Source organism: Wyeomyia smithii, chromosome 1 (genome assembly GCF_029784165.1).
Source record: "Wyeomyia smithii strain HCP4-BCI-WySm-NY-G18 chromosome 1, ASM2978416v1, whole genome shotgun sequence".
NCBI classification, from domain to species: Eukaryota; Metazoa; Arthropoda; class Insecta; order Diptera; family Culicidae; genus Wyeomyia; species Wyeomyia smithii.
In genome coordinates this window covers 124241160-124254356 of record NC_073694.1, presented here as the reverse complement: position 1 = coordinate 124254356, position 13197 = coordinate 124241160, and the positions used below count along the sequence as shown (strand labels likewise).

Genomic DNA, 13197 nt, shown 5'->3' with positions numbered 1-13197 from the left:
GGTGATAACCAATTGGTTTGATGTCAAAAAGTGTTCCCAATCTAAAAGATTTATCACACCAATCGAGAATCATTCGAAAAAGCTCCTAGAGCTCAACAAAAGAGCTCTTTGTACATACGTCGGCCTAGTAACGGGGCACTGTCCGAGTAGATATCATTTAAAGAACATTGGCCGGGTTCAGGATGATATCTGTCGCTTTTGTAATATGGAAAGCGAGACATCGGAACATCTGCTGTGCAGTTGTGGTGCATTATTTAAACGCAGATCAAGGTTTCTTGGCAGTGGCTGTTTACAGCCCAAAGAGATTTGGTCTTTGAATCCTGGGAAGGTGATTGGCTTCATAAACCATATTTCACCTGACTGGGAGCGTGTCGGTGCAGGTACCTGATCACTCAACAATAATGGTCATTGTATTTTGCAAGGGGACACGTATAGCAATTGACTGGGATATATATTACAAAAGTTCACATCAATGGACAACGTAATTCTAATTCCCTAACAAAACAAAAAAAATGTATGAAAATGTAAAAATCACGAAACATCAATATCTCAGAAACCACATAACCGATTTCAATAAAACTGGTTTCAAATGATCGGGCTGTCCTCAAAACCCTTAACTTTTGAATTTAGTTATGATTGAACATATGGTTCAAAAGTTATGTAAAGAAAAATTATCCCGAGGTTGTTTAAACTCACTCATTTTTCTCAGTGATGGCTGAACCGATTTTAACAAAATTAGTGTCAAATGAAAGTTCTAGTTGCCCCATAGGTTGCTATTGAATTTCATTGCAATCGGATTGTAACTGTGTCCGTTGTTCATAAAAATGTGAAATCACATAATGAAAGTAAACATATTGACTTTCTCCTAACGATCACTGGCTAATTAAAAGGTAGAAAAATGATTGGAATGGCCGAATGTCATAAACTACTCGACTAAGTTCGACGAATCGAGCATTTTCTGCATATATGCATGTATAGGTGTATATGTTTGTGTGTGGATGTGTACGTGGGTATGTGCACCTTTTTTTCGCACTCACTTTTCTCAGAGATGGTCTGACCGATTCTTTCTATCTTGGTGTCAAATGAAGGGTCTATTTTGAGGTAGCTATTGAATTTCATTGTAATCAAACTTTTAGTTTTGGCGCTGCGTCAGAATGTGAAATTCGCTCTTATATTTCAGAAGCTATGAACAGTGAGTGGTTTGAAAGTTACAGAAAGAAATGTAATCCGCAGACTGTTTAAAACTATAGCTATGATCAAAATATTTTGTTTTTGATATTGTACTATTTCAATGTTTGCGGCCTTGCTCAGGATTGAAGTTGAAATAAAAAGTCATTTCTATCATTTCACTTTTTGCCTTTCTCCTAGAAAGGTAGAGCAATCATAATCACTAGAGGTATAAAGTGCTAAAAAGGGCCGAATGTCGTATATCACTCGATTCAGTTCGACGAGCTGAGCATTTTCTGTATGTCTGTGTGTGTGTGAGTGTGTGTGTGTGTGAGTGTGTGTGTGTGAGTGTGTGTGTAACGCTCTCACAATCTCACTCGATTTTCTCAGAGATGGCTGAGCCGATTTCAATGAAATTAATTGCAAATGAAAGGTCTAGTTGCCCTATAAGACTTTATTGAATTTTATTGTAATCTGATTTCTAGTTTAGAGATCATGTATCAAAATGTAAAAATAACGAAACATCAATATCTCAGAAACTACACAACCGATTTGAACAAAATTGGTTTCAAATAAACGGGCTACCTAAAAACCCTCAACTTTTGAATTTTATTAAGATTGAACTTGTGGTTCAGAACTTATGGGAAGAAACGTGTTCTGGAGACTATTTAATCTCACTCATGTTTCTCAGAGATGGTTGCACCGATTTTCCTAAAATCAGTGTCATATGGAAGGTCATGTTGCCCCATAAGACCCTGTTGATTTTTTTTGCAAACGGATTATTACTTTGTCTGTTATGTTTAAAAATGTGAAATCCAGCTATGAAAAGAAACATATTCCGAAGACTACTTGGACTCATTAATTTTTCTCAGAGATGGTTGAATCGATTTCCACAAAATTAGTGTCAAATGAAAGGTCTAGCTGCCTCATAACACCCTATTGAATTTTGCTGTAATCGGACTGTAACTTCGTCTGTAATGTATCGAAACGTGAAAATCACGAAACTTCATTACCGTAAACTGGGGTGACTTTGATCACCGGGGTGACTTTGATCACTATACCTCTTTTCTGAAAATGTGGTAAAAAAGCGCTCGTAGTGCTTGGGATTTGTCGTAATCTTCACTGATTGTGTGGATATATGTTCGCATTGCTACTATTCATGCATTTCCTGCTATTTAAAGAGTGTTTTTCATGCTAAAATATTATTTGAAAATAAAGTGTATTTTTGGCGATTTTTGTTGCATACAAACAAGTTCAAGCAGGTTCAACAGGTTCAAGCAGATTCAAAACAACAAGTTGCAATACGTAAAGTGTTTTTATTTTGTTCCCAGATTAGTTCTTAAGATGAACATATATTATAACAATACATTTTATTGTTATTTTTGCCAGTTTTTCCTCGAAGGCAATGTTGAGTCCCAATTTTCTCCACAGCGTATTACATATTTCTTCTTAACAAAAACCCAAGACGTGAAGTAACATGCAAATTTGGACAATTTCATAAAGCATATTCCTCGTGGACTAGCTTTTGACGATTTTAGACCACCTTCTCTCTCAGTGAATAATCATTCATATATATTCTAAAAATGAATCTTGGACATTCGCCATTATAAACTGTTCACGTAGAATGTGAATGGCCCCCAAATTGCTTTACATATTTATAAACTCGTTTAAGTCGTTTAAGGCTGCTCAATTTAGTGAAAGTAGCAAAGAGTTACTCCAAATTCATCAAAACAATGAAGTGATCAAAGTCACCCCGGAATGATTATTGGTGTATAATTTTTAGAGCATATTTAAAAACAGCAAAATTGTTGCTAAACTTTTGAAGTAGTGACTGAATCTTTTTCAATGCATGCCAGTACTTATTTTAAAAATATCAAAGAATATTGTTTTCAGTATATTCTGAAAATATTTGAGATACAATCAAAAAAGTGATCAAAGTCACCCCAGTTTACGGTACCTTAGAAACTACACAACCGATTTGAACAATATTGATATCAGGTGAACGGGCTAGTTAAGGGTTAACTGATGAATTATGATTGAACACGTGGTTTCAAAGTGTGGCTGCCCCATACGTTCCCTTTTCATTTGATTGTAATCAAACTTAAGCAACCGTTATGTATCAAATTGTTAAAACAACGAAAGTCTATTATCTTAAGTATTACATGACTTATTTGAACATAACTAGTGTCATACAAACGAGTCATCTCTCAAACTTACAAATAACTTCATAACAATTTGATATGCTGTTCGAAAGTTTTGGAAAGGAAAGAAATTCAAAGACTATTCAACACTATACCTGCTTTGATCAGTATATATGGCCTCAACATGATTTAAATGTGGTATCGTACTATTTGAACGTTCCCGGTATCGCTCGTGATTAAATTGAAATTGTTTCAAATTAAGAGTCATTTCGCTATTTCTTAAGCACTAACATTACGTCAAATTTCATATTTTATACTTCAATTACAACATCAATATTTTAGAACCCAATGAGCGAATAATTCTTTATTGGATTTAAGCATTCATGTAAATCTATTTTTACAAATAATAAGTTTGAATGAGAAAGGCTGAGTCTGACCGCTAGGTGGATTTATTTGGGTTTTTCACTTTCCTTGCCATTTCCTATTCTTCTACGCTCCACCCTCTTTCCAAATAACTGACGAAACCTTGATGTAAAAGGTACTATTTAGATATTCCACTTCATCATTCTCATTCCAAAACTGTACCGGTATCATACGGATGCTAGGCGCTAATCGTTGCATAGAGGAAAGGCAAAAGAGTGCCGATCATATCGTGGCGGGTTTCACCCCTATATCTGGCGGCAGTTAATAGGGATACCATCTGGTCGAAGTGAGAAATCAGGACTCCTTTTCTGGGCACAAATTTGACTAAGTTATTCTATTCTTCGAAGTATGAGCTAATATAACACGTAATATTTGATTCACTCAGTTTTTTTACGCGGGGATACGTACCTCGTGGAAAAACGCGTTAATAAAGAAATCCGCGTATAAAAACGCGTAATTTGAAAATCCTTCGATTTAAAAATCCGCGTGAAAAAACCGTTAATTCGAAAATCCGTGTAGAAAAATACCTAGTAAAAAATCTGAGTGTATCTCTGACGATCCACTTTCATCGAACCACTCTGAATTATTACGCATTAGTAGATACTTTGAAAATTCAACACACGTAAACTGTTTCAACTTAAACTTAACAAATGCCAAATGCTCAATGGTAACGGTCAACGCGTGAGAGATTCTTTTTATTAGGTTTATTAGTGAGATTCAACCAACAAAAAATTTCGATCGCAGTGAGCGTTGCGACCTGAAATCGAAAACATTTATTGAGAAATTCTGAAAAATTCTGCTTATTGCCACACAACAAAATCAAATATCTCAAGAAAATCAGGACAAATGCTGAAATATAAAAAATAAATCAGGACGCCCAAATAGGACTTCAAAATCAGGACATGTCCTGCTAAATCAGGACGGATGGTATCCCTAGCTGTTTAATAGTACAGGTATATAATCGAATTCTCGCTTTTTTTAAGTGTTAATTGTTCGACAGCGGCCGGTGCAGCTTTCAAAAATGTTTTACTTTTTTTGAAGCTATGACTCTGCCTTTATGGCAAGTTCTTTCAGTTTGTCCCAGTTTCGTAATACGAATGCACAAAATATCAGTTTCATTTCGTGATGGAAGCCAACGGAGCCAGACCGATAGAGCTCTCGCACACGCAACATTATACCTAATACGTATCGTGTTGCGTCTGGGAAGACAAGCGAATTCTTCTTTTCAATTCGGATAATAATTGAAATATGTTTTCAATATTAAACTAGTTGAAAGTTGCGTTAAAAATCATACATATTCAACCAATCACAAGCTCGCTTTCCCTTTGCTCACTGATGGCTGTTTGCTTTGGGCTATATAAGAGCCTGTGTCCAGCCGTCAGTTAACTAGTGGAGGGTCCCTAGAACGGTCCCGATTAAGTAGCAGCGGTAGCGGATTCCAGTTGCGGCAACGAGCAGCAGCGGCGGTGGTAGAGAGCACCTGCATTTTTTTCATTAAGTTCGGCTTCCCTTAGATCTGTGTTGGACTCCACCAGCGGTAATCCAATTCAGATATCGTTGGGTGAATACAGCCAGAAACTGCACGAGGCAACACCGCCGCTAGGAAAGCTACCGCCTTATAGCGTATGTCCACAGCCATGGCATGTGCGATGATAGGGATGATAGGTAGCCCATGTGTATCGATAGCTATAACGTGTACGTGGATAGGCATGTATGGGTAACTATAGCTTGTAGCCGCAAGGTTACAGAGTCCGCTTTGATAAGCGCGTGGTCATGGGTTCGAATCTTAGTAGAATCAGGCCATTTGGTTGTCAAAGGACTTTAACATGGGTTCATTCTCAGGCTCTCTACTACATACCCTTCCTTCAAGCTGAATTCTATAGTACCCTTGCTGACTTTCATCCTAACAGAAAAGTCCCTCTTATAATAAAACTGTTCTGAGTGACGTATAATAGTTCTCTTCAGGGAATTGTAATTATGACGCGGTCTTGGCTGGAGGAACGAGGTTTCGATACGACTCCTTCCTCTTGACAAAAATATAAGTCCTACTTATAATAAACCTGACCAGAGGTGAAGCATTGAGTGCCTCTTCAGGGAATTGTGATTGTGACGCGGTGTTGGTAGGAGGAACGAGGTTCGATAAGACTCCTTTCTCTTGACAAAATAAGTCCTTCTTATAATAAAGCTGAATTAACCTGTTTAAATTTAACTGATAAACCTGGCCAGAGAGGAACGTTAGGTGTAGCCTCAGTTCAGGCAATTGTAATTTGGCGATATTGGTAGGATAGAAAAGAGGCTCGGTATAGTAGAGCAGTAAGCTTGAAATGTAAGGGTAAACTCTCACACACAAGCACGGATATAAATAAAAAAAAAAGCGTATCATTCACTTCAATAGTGATACTGCCAATAATATGAAGTGCGGAGTACAGAAAACACCTGGGCAATATCACAATAGATCAAAATGTCTCTGGTCGCAGTGATGAGTCCACACAGAGAAAAAAAATGCTATAGCGTGTATGGAAGCCATAGCATGTGTGGCTATTACTAGCAATACTCAGAGGGAGAGATATGCGGAGAATATGTTGTGAGCCAAACGAACAAGTCAAAATCCGAGCCAAATTAACAAAAAAGGTAACACCTTGAGAGGTATTGCAATCAGGTACAATTAAGGATATATTTATTTTCACATGTTTATTATGTTTATTGCTAAACAATGAATTGAGAACGCTTCTAAGTTGCTCTATCACAGTGATTTTTAACTGGTGGTTCACAAACCTTCTGTATGATCAACAAAATAATAATCAAATAAAATATGAAGGTGGTGAAAGTATATAAAATTAAACAAACATAAACATAACACCTTCTCGGTTTTTGTGATGCACTTTATTTCTTCACCGTCACTATCAGTCAGGGCTCTACATTTTCGAAACAAAACAATGAAAGTGATTTGGAAAATCCATACCGAGCGTCTTAGCAGAGTGATTTAACAAATCAAAAGAAGTATTTATCGGTTTCCGTTACACTCTACTACAAATTTGGGAAATAAATATTGAAATTCAGTCCGCGCAAATATATATTTCGACTGTGATATACAGTCATCCTCAGTGTGGACTGGTAAAGAGCAAAGCGTAAATCCTGTTTTTTATTTGTAGTAGGGGAACATTCATAAATGACGTAGCATTTGAGGGGGGAGGGAGGGGTTTGCAGTTTTGTGACGAAATGTGACGAAATGTGACGAGGGGGAGAGTGGAGGTTCAAGCCAAGCTACGTAGCAAACATGAAACTAAGAAAAAAATTTGGATTTTTTCTAATTGTTCTTTTTTATCACTGTTTTGTCTGTTTAGGGACATTTATATTACTTCCTTGTCTTTTCTTGCTCATTTATGACTCAAGGTATGTTTTGAATAATAAAATTTGCAAAAAATATATTATCTGGTGGGGGGGGGGTTGTTATAAAGCTACGTAAATATCTAGAGGGGGGTCCTGACTTTGTGACGAAATGCTACGATAGGGGAGGAGGGGGTCAAAAAAACCTAAAAAAAGCTACGTCATTAATGGATGTTCCCTAGGTAAAATGAAAATTTAGCACTCTTAATTGGAGTTAGGTAGGGAATTATGCGGTCGGTTGTTTACCGTACCATGTCTGGGGTTTTTGGGAAGAAGATTGAATAACCATGAGGGGTGATTACCTGCGTCTTTGTTGAGAAGCGTGCATGAGTGTTGTTTATAAATTTCTAAACTTTCAGCTACGTCTAATTTCCATAAATTATTAACGGGGCGGAGCAAGTGAATGTTATCCGAAGTTAGTGGATGTTCCTCGTTAAAAATATGTTCAGCCACTTTTGATTTGAAAAGGTGAGGTGGGGCATTTTTTGAAACTTTACTTGCTTGTGTCACTTCTGCGAAATGTTCTTTGAAACGTATCCCTAGGTTACGTTTAGTTTGTCCAATGTAAACCATGTCACAGTAACTGCATGCAATTTTATAAATTCCAGCTTTGTTCAGGGTATCAATAGAGTCTTTGGTAGACCCCAATTTTGTTTTGAGTTGGGTATTTCTACTAGTGTAGACAATATCCATCCCAAATTTCCTAAATTTTGATCGAAGTGGGCGTGTCAAGTTAACGTCATATTCAACGGGTACCCTTTTCAGATCTTCTATTGGGGTGAGTGTTGTAAAAGATTTCCGAATTTGAGCACGCTTCTTTTTATCGACAATGGCTTGAATGATACTTTCATTGTAGCCATTAAGTTTGGCAATTCCAAAAATATATTCCAGTTCTTTTTGCTTGGCTACTTTACTTAGAGGTGAAGTTTCCATGCGGTGGATCATATGATGGAAGGATGCCATTTTATGCTGCGAGGGATGGTTTGAAGTGTTAGGTATAATCCGTTTTGTATTCGTGGGTTTTTGATAAATTTCAAATTCTAAGTCCGTAGACTTACTGACTACAACGACGTCCAAGAAAGGGAGTCTGTTGTTAAGTTCTTTTTCAATGAAGTTTGTATTTTTATGGGTATTATCAAGGGATATGAAAAAAGTTTCGAGATCCGCCCCTTTCAAAATACAAAAAATATCATCCACATACCTCTACCATCGAATCGGTAAGATGTTCCACTTCTCTAATGTACTTTCTATAGGGTAACGGGGGTATTTTAGCCCACCTGCATATTTTAGCCCACCCACTAAATTTAACGCATTTTATCCGATAAATTCAATGAATATTAGAAAACTATGCATGCATCATTGAAATAACACCCTTAAGATTCAAACTACACTGTAATTTTCGGCAAAAAACTGACTCTAGGAAGTATTATTTTGGAATTAGTTCATACATATTCAAAGTCATGGTTAAGTCAACCCAAAGTCTAAAGGAAGTGGTAATATACAAGTCAACGTCCGGAATCTATTGTAACAAGTGTGTATGCTTTTGAAATAATTTGTTGTTGTAGTTATTTCAATAAAATAGCATAGAAACCGTTTTTATATTCTAACAAGTTAGAAAAAGTTTAAATAGTAGTTTACGGCATGGCCGAAATATGTTTGTTACTCTTTAAAGCGAACATATTTTGGCCATGTCAAGTTTTGACAGCTCTTTGTTTACAATTCGGCTGTTGCTTGCAGAACAAAGAAGCAGCTTGTGACAATTTGTAGCTTATTACTTCTTAATTTATCACATTCAACGATTTGAAATTGGCTGAGAATGCCAGCAAACCGCTATAAGCCCAATCTTTTAATTTTTAGATGCCTAAAATTTCCAAAAACTTACAGCCGAAGAATGTCCTCCTCAAATCCATTATTTCTGCTCTAAAAATACCGATGATGATCTTAAATATAATTAGTCCGAAATATTTCCATACACGGTTCTTAATATGGAGGTGGGTCAAAATAAAAATTTGGTGGACCAAAATATGTTTTCAGTACTACGTAGGAATTTTGATATTCCTAGGACATTTTTTATTATATTGCATTGTTGAACGATGCATGTTAAAATAGTCATTTAGCTCTTAACAATGGTACAATAAAGTAAGTATTTATGTTGAAAAATTGTGTTTATTTTCAATAAATAGTGCAACCACTTCCTAAAGCTGTCCAAAATACCCAAAAACAATATCGCGAGCTAGCCTGGGGGGCTAATGCGGTCTCGATCAACTAGATTATTAGTTGAGAGAATTCGTTATCGATATTGTTTTCGGCACATTTTGCATGTTGTAGGATAAGTACAACGATACACCGTGCCCCAGTGCTGAGTCGAGAAAATTTCCAGCTCGAAAAGATCCTCGACCTGATCGGGAATCGAACCCGATATCACAACCGTGTGGGAGAGCTAGCCGACCGACATCGCTAACCACAGAACCACGAGGACCACTATACCCCCGTTACCCTATTTGCCATGAAGAGCTCACACGCAAAAGTTGGAGTGTGCGTAACCAGATCATTTATGAGCGAAATTAGCGCATTTACTGATTAAAATTGGAACCAGTACAACGCATGTGCGTTGGGCATAACGCATTTGATGCTCTGGCGTATTTTGAATGTATTGCGCAGCTCCAAACCACTACACTTATAAAGCATCTGCCGATGTTCAGAAGGTTGGCATTGTTAAAACAGTGCAACCAGCAATCAATACTGATAGATTGGGTACTGACTCCATTGAAGAAATTATTGCCTGATCGATTCACTTTCATGAATCAGGTCATTTGAAAACATCATTCAATCATTAAAAATAAACAAAAACATGGGATTAGTCCAAAACATTTTGCATTTAATTATGACTCTGGTTTCATTCACATGCATTCGGTTCTGCGTTACTGGCACCAGCGTCAATAACTTTCGCGGCAACAAGGCTCGCTATTGGCTGTTTCGGTTGCTGACAATTTTTAGGGATGCACAGGCCGTTGATACGCACCGGCTCGCGAAGTAAAGAACGGCTTTTTGAGCGCCTCGAAACTGATCGTTTGCCCGAAGCCGAAGTTTACCGAGACATTACGATTTTTGTGTATATGATACATATTCTGATTTTGATCTCGGTCAATGTATTCCTTGTACAACTTTTGCGTTATGCGTATCACGCATTGGTTGTGCGAAGTCAGAGCAAATTCTGTGCGAATTGAAAGGACACATTGGATGATTAAAGCTCGAACTTTTGCGTGCACATAGAAAAGGAGAAAGAGGATTTCACATTGGTGCCCCTTTAGTCTGGGGAACTGTGGGTAAAATGAACAGGGGTGGTAAAATGGACACCCATTTAAATCTCGACTATTAAGTTGAAAAATAGTGTAAACTTCTTTGGCACCTTATCTTAGAGGCACTAGAAGTTATTTGAGACAAAGTATGCGACATGATACAGTCAAACAGTCAAAATAATAAATAAAAACAAAAAACACGTGTAGATTCGTGGTGGTGATGTTATTTTTGGCTTACAAAAAATAAGGTTTTTTCTAGTGTAAAACAGTATTTTATAACGATTTTTCTGCAAATATCTGTACTCAGACTACTAACCAGCAGAAATCATCAAAGGTTAGTAATTGTTTAAATGATTTCCTCGATATATTTAGGTATTTTCAATAATATGTATGTGCGGGTAAAATGGACAGCCCATGGTGATGGTGAAAAAATTGTGTTAGTTTCCATTGAAAAATCTAGATGCTTCGTGTTTATATCAGAAAAACGCAAAGGTAAACTCGGACCGATGAACAGATGACCGCGGCTAAACGTACCGTTGAATGCGGAATGTCCGTAAAAAAATTAATCCACCTAGCGGTCAGACTCAGCCTTTCTCATTCAAACTTATTATTTGTAAAAATAGATTTACATGAATGCTTAAATCCAAAAAGGTATATTCACTCTTTGGGTTCTAAAATATTGATGTTGTAATTGAAGTATAAAATATGAAATTTGACGTAATGTTAGTGTTTCAGAAATAGCGAAATATAAGAAATGACTCTTAATTTCGAACAATTTAATCACGAGTGATACCGGGAATGTTCAAATAGTACGATACCACATTTAAATCATGTTGAGGCCATATATATTGTGTTGAATAGTGTTTGAATTTCTTTTCTTTACGAAACTTTTGAACAGTATATCAAATTTTCATGAAGTTTGTTATTTGTAAGTTTGAGAGATGACTCGTTTGTATGACACTAGTTATGTTCAAATAAGTCGTGTAATACTTGAGATAATAGACTTTGGTTGTTTTACAAATTAAAACATAACGGTTGCTTAAGTTTGATTACAATCAAATGAAAAGGGAACGTATGGGGGAGCCAAACTTTGGAACCACGTGTTCAATCATAATTCATCAGTTAACCCTTAACTATCCCGTTCATTCGATATCAATATTGTTCAAATCTGTTGTGTAGTTTCTAAGATAATGAAGTTTAGTGATTTTCACATTTCGATACATTACAGACGAAGTTACATTCCGATTACAGCAAAATTCAATGAGGTGTTATGAGGCAGCTAGACCTTTCATTTGATACTGATTCTGTGGAAATCGTGTCAACCATCTCTGAGAAAAGTTAGTGAGCCCAAGTAGTCATCAGAATATGTTTCTTTTCATAGCTGGATTTCACATTTTTAAACATTACAGGAAAAGTAATAATCCGTTCGCAAAAAAAAAAATCATTAGAGTTTTATGGGGCAACAAGACTTTACATATGACACTGATTTTATGAAAATCGGTCCAGCCATCTCTGAGAAACATGAGTGAGATTAAACAGTCTCCAGAACACGTTTCTTTCTGTAACTTCTGAACCATATGTTCAATCTTCATAAAATTCAAAAGTTGAGGGTTTTTTGGTAGACCGTTCATTTGAAACCAATTTTGTTCTAATCGGTGAGGCCACATATTTTGATCGTAGCTATAGTTTTAAACAGTCTGCGGGTTTAGTTTCTTTCTATAACTTTCAAACCACACGTTTAAACATTATGAAATTCATTGTTTAAGGGTTTGAAAGCCCATTTATTTGAATTCAACTATGTTCATAGCTTCTGAGATATAAGAGCGTTTTTCACATTCTGACGCAGCGCCAAAACTAAAAGTTTGATTACAATGAAATTCAATAGCAATCTAAGCGGCAAACAGACCCTTCATCTGACACCAAGATAGAAAGAATCGGTCAGACCATCTCTGAGAAAAGAGTGCGAAAGAAAGGTGCACATACACGTACACACCCACACACAAACATATACACTTATACATGCATATATGCAGAAAATGCTCGATTCGTCGAACTGAGTTGAGTAGTATATGACATTCGGCCATTTCAATCATTTTTCTACCTTTTAATTAGCCAGTGATCGTTAGGAGAAAGTCAATATGTTTACTTTCATTATGTGATTTCACATTTTTATGAACAACGGGCACAGTTACAATCAATAGCAACCTATGGGGCAACTAGACCTTCCATTTGACACTAATTTTGTGAAAATCGGTTCAGCCATCACTGAGAAAAATGAGTGAGTTTAAACAACCTCAGGATAACTTTTCTTTACATAACTTTTGAACCATATTTATACCACTTTGATACCATATTGAACCATCAATCATAACGAAATTCAAAAGTTAAGGGTTCTGGGGACAGCCCAATCATTTGAAGCCAATTTTATTGAAATCGGTTGTGTGGGTTCTGAGATATTGATGTTTCGTGATTTTTACATTTTGATACATAACCTTTAAACTAAAAATCCGATTACAATGAAATTAAATAGCAACCTATGGCGCAACGAGACCTTTCATTTGCAATTAATTTTATGAAAATCGGTCCAGCCATCTCTGAGAAAAGTGAGTGAGAAAAAAAAGTTGCACATACATACACACACACACATACACACATACATACATACAGAAAATGCTCAGTTCGTCGAAAGGGGTCGAGTGGTATATGACATTCGGCCATTGGGACCACTTTTATACCTTCGGTTTTTCCAGTGATTGCTATACCTTTCTAGGAGAAAGGCA

At 36.6% G+C, this 13197-nt stretch overlaps 1 protein-coding gene across 4 annotated transcripts in view; it reads left to right on the top strand.

Annotated features, from left to right (window-relative positions):
* LOC129720243 (cyclin-dependent kinase-like 4) overlaps positions 1 to 13197 on the top strand; it is a 240501-nt gene that overhangs the window by 145440 nt on the left and 81864 nt on the right. The gene's annotated exons all lie outside the window — the stretch shown is intronic.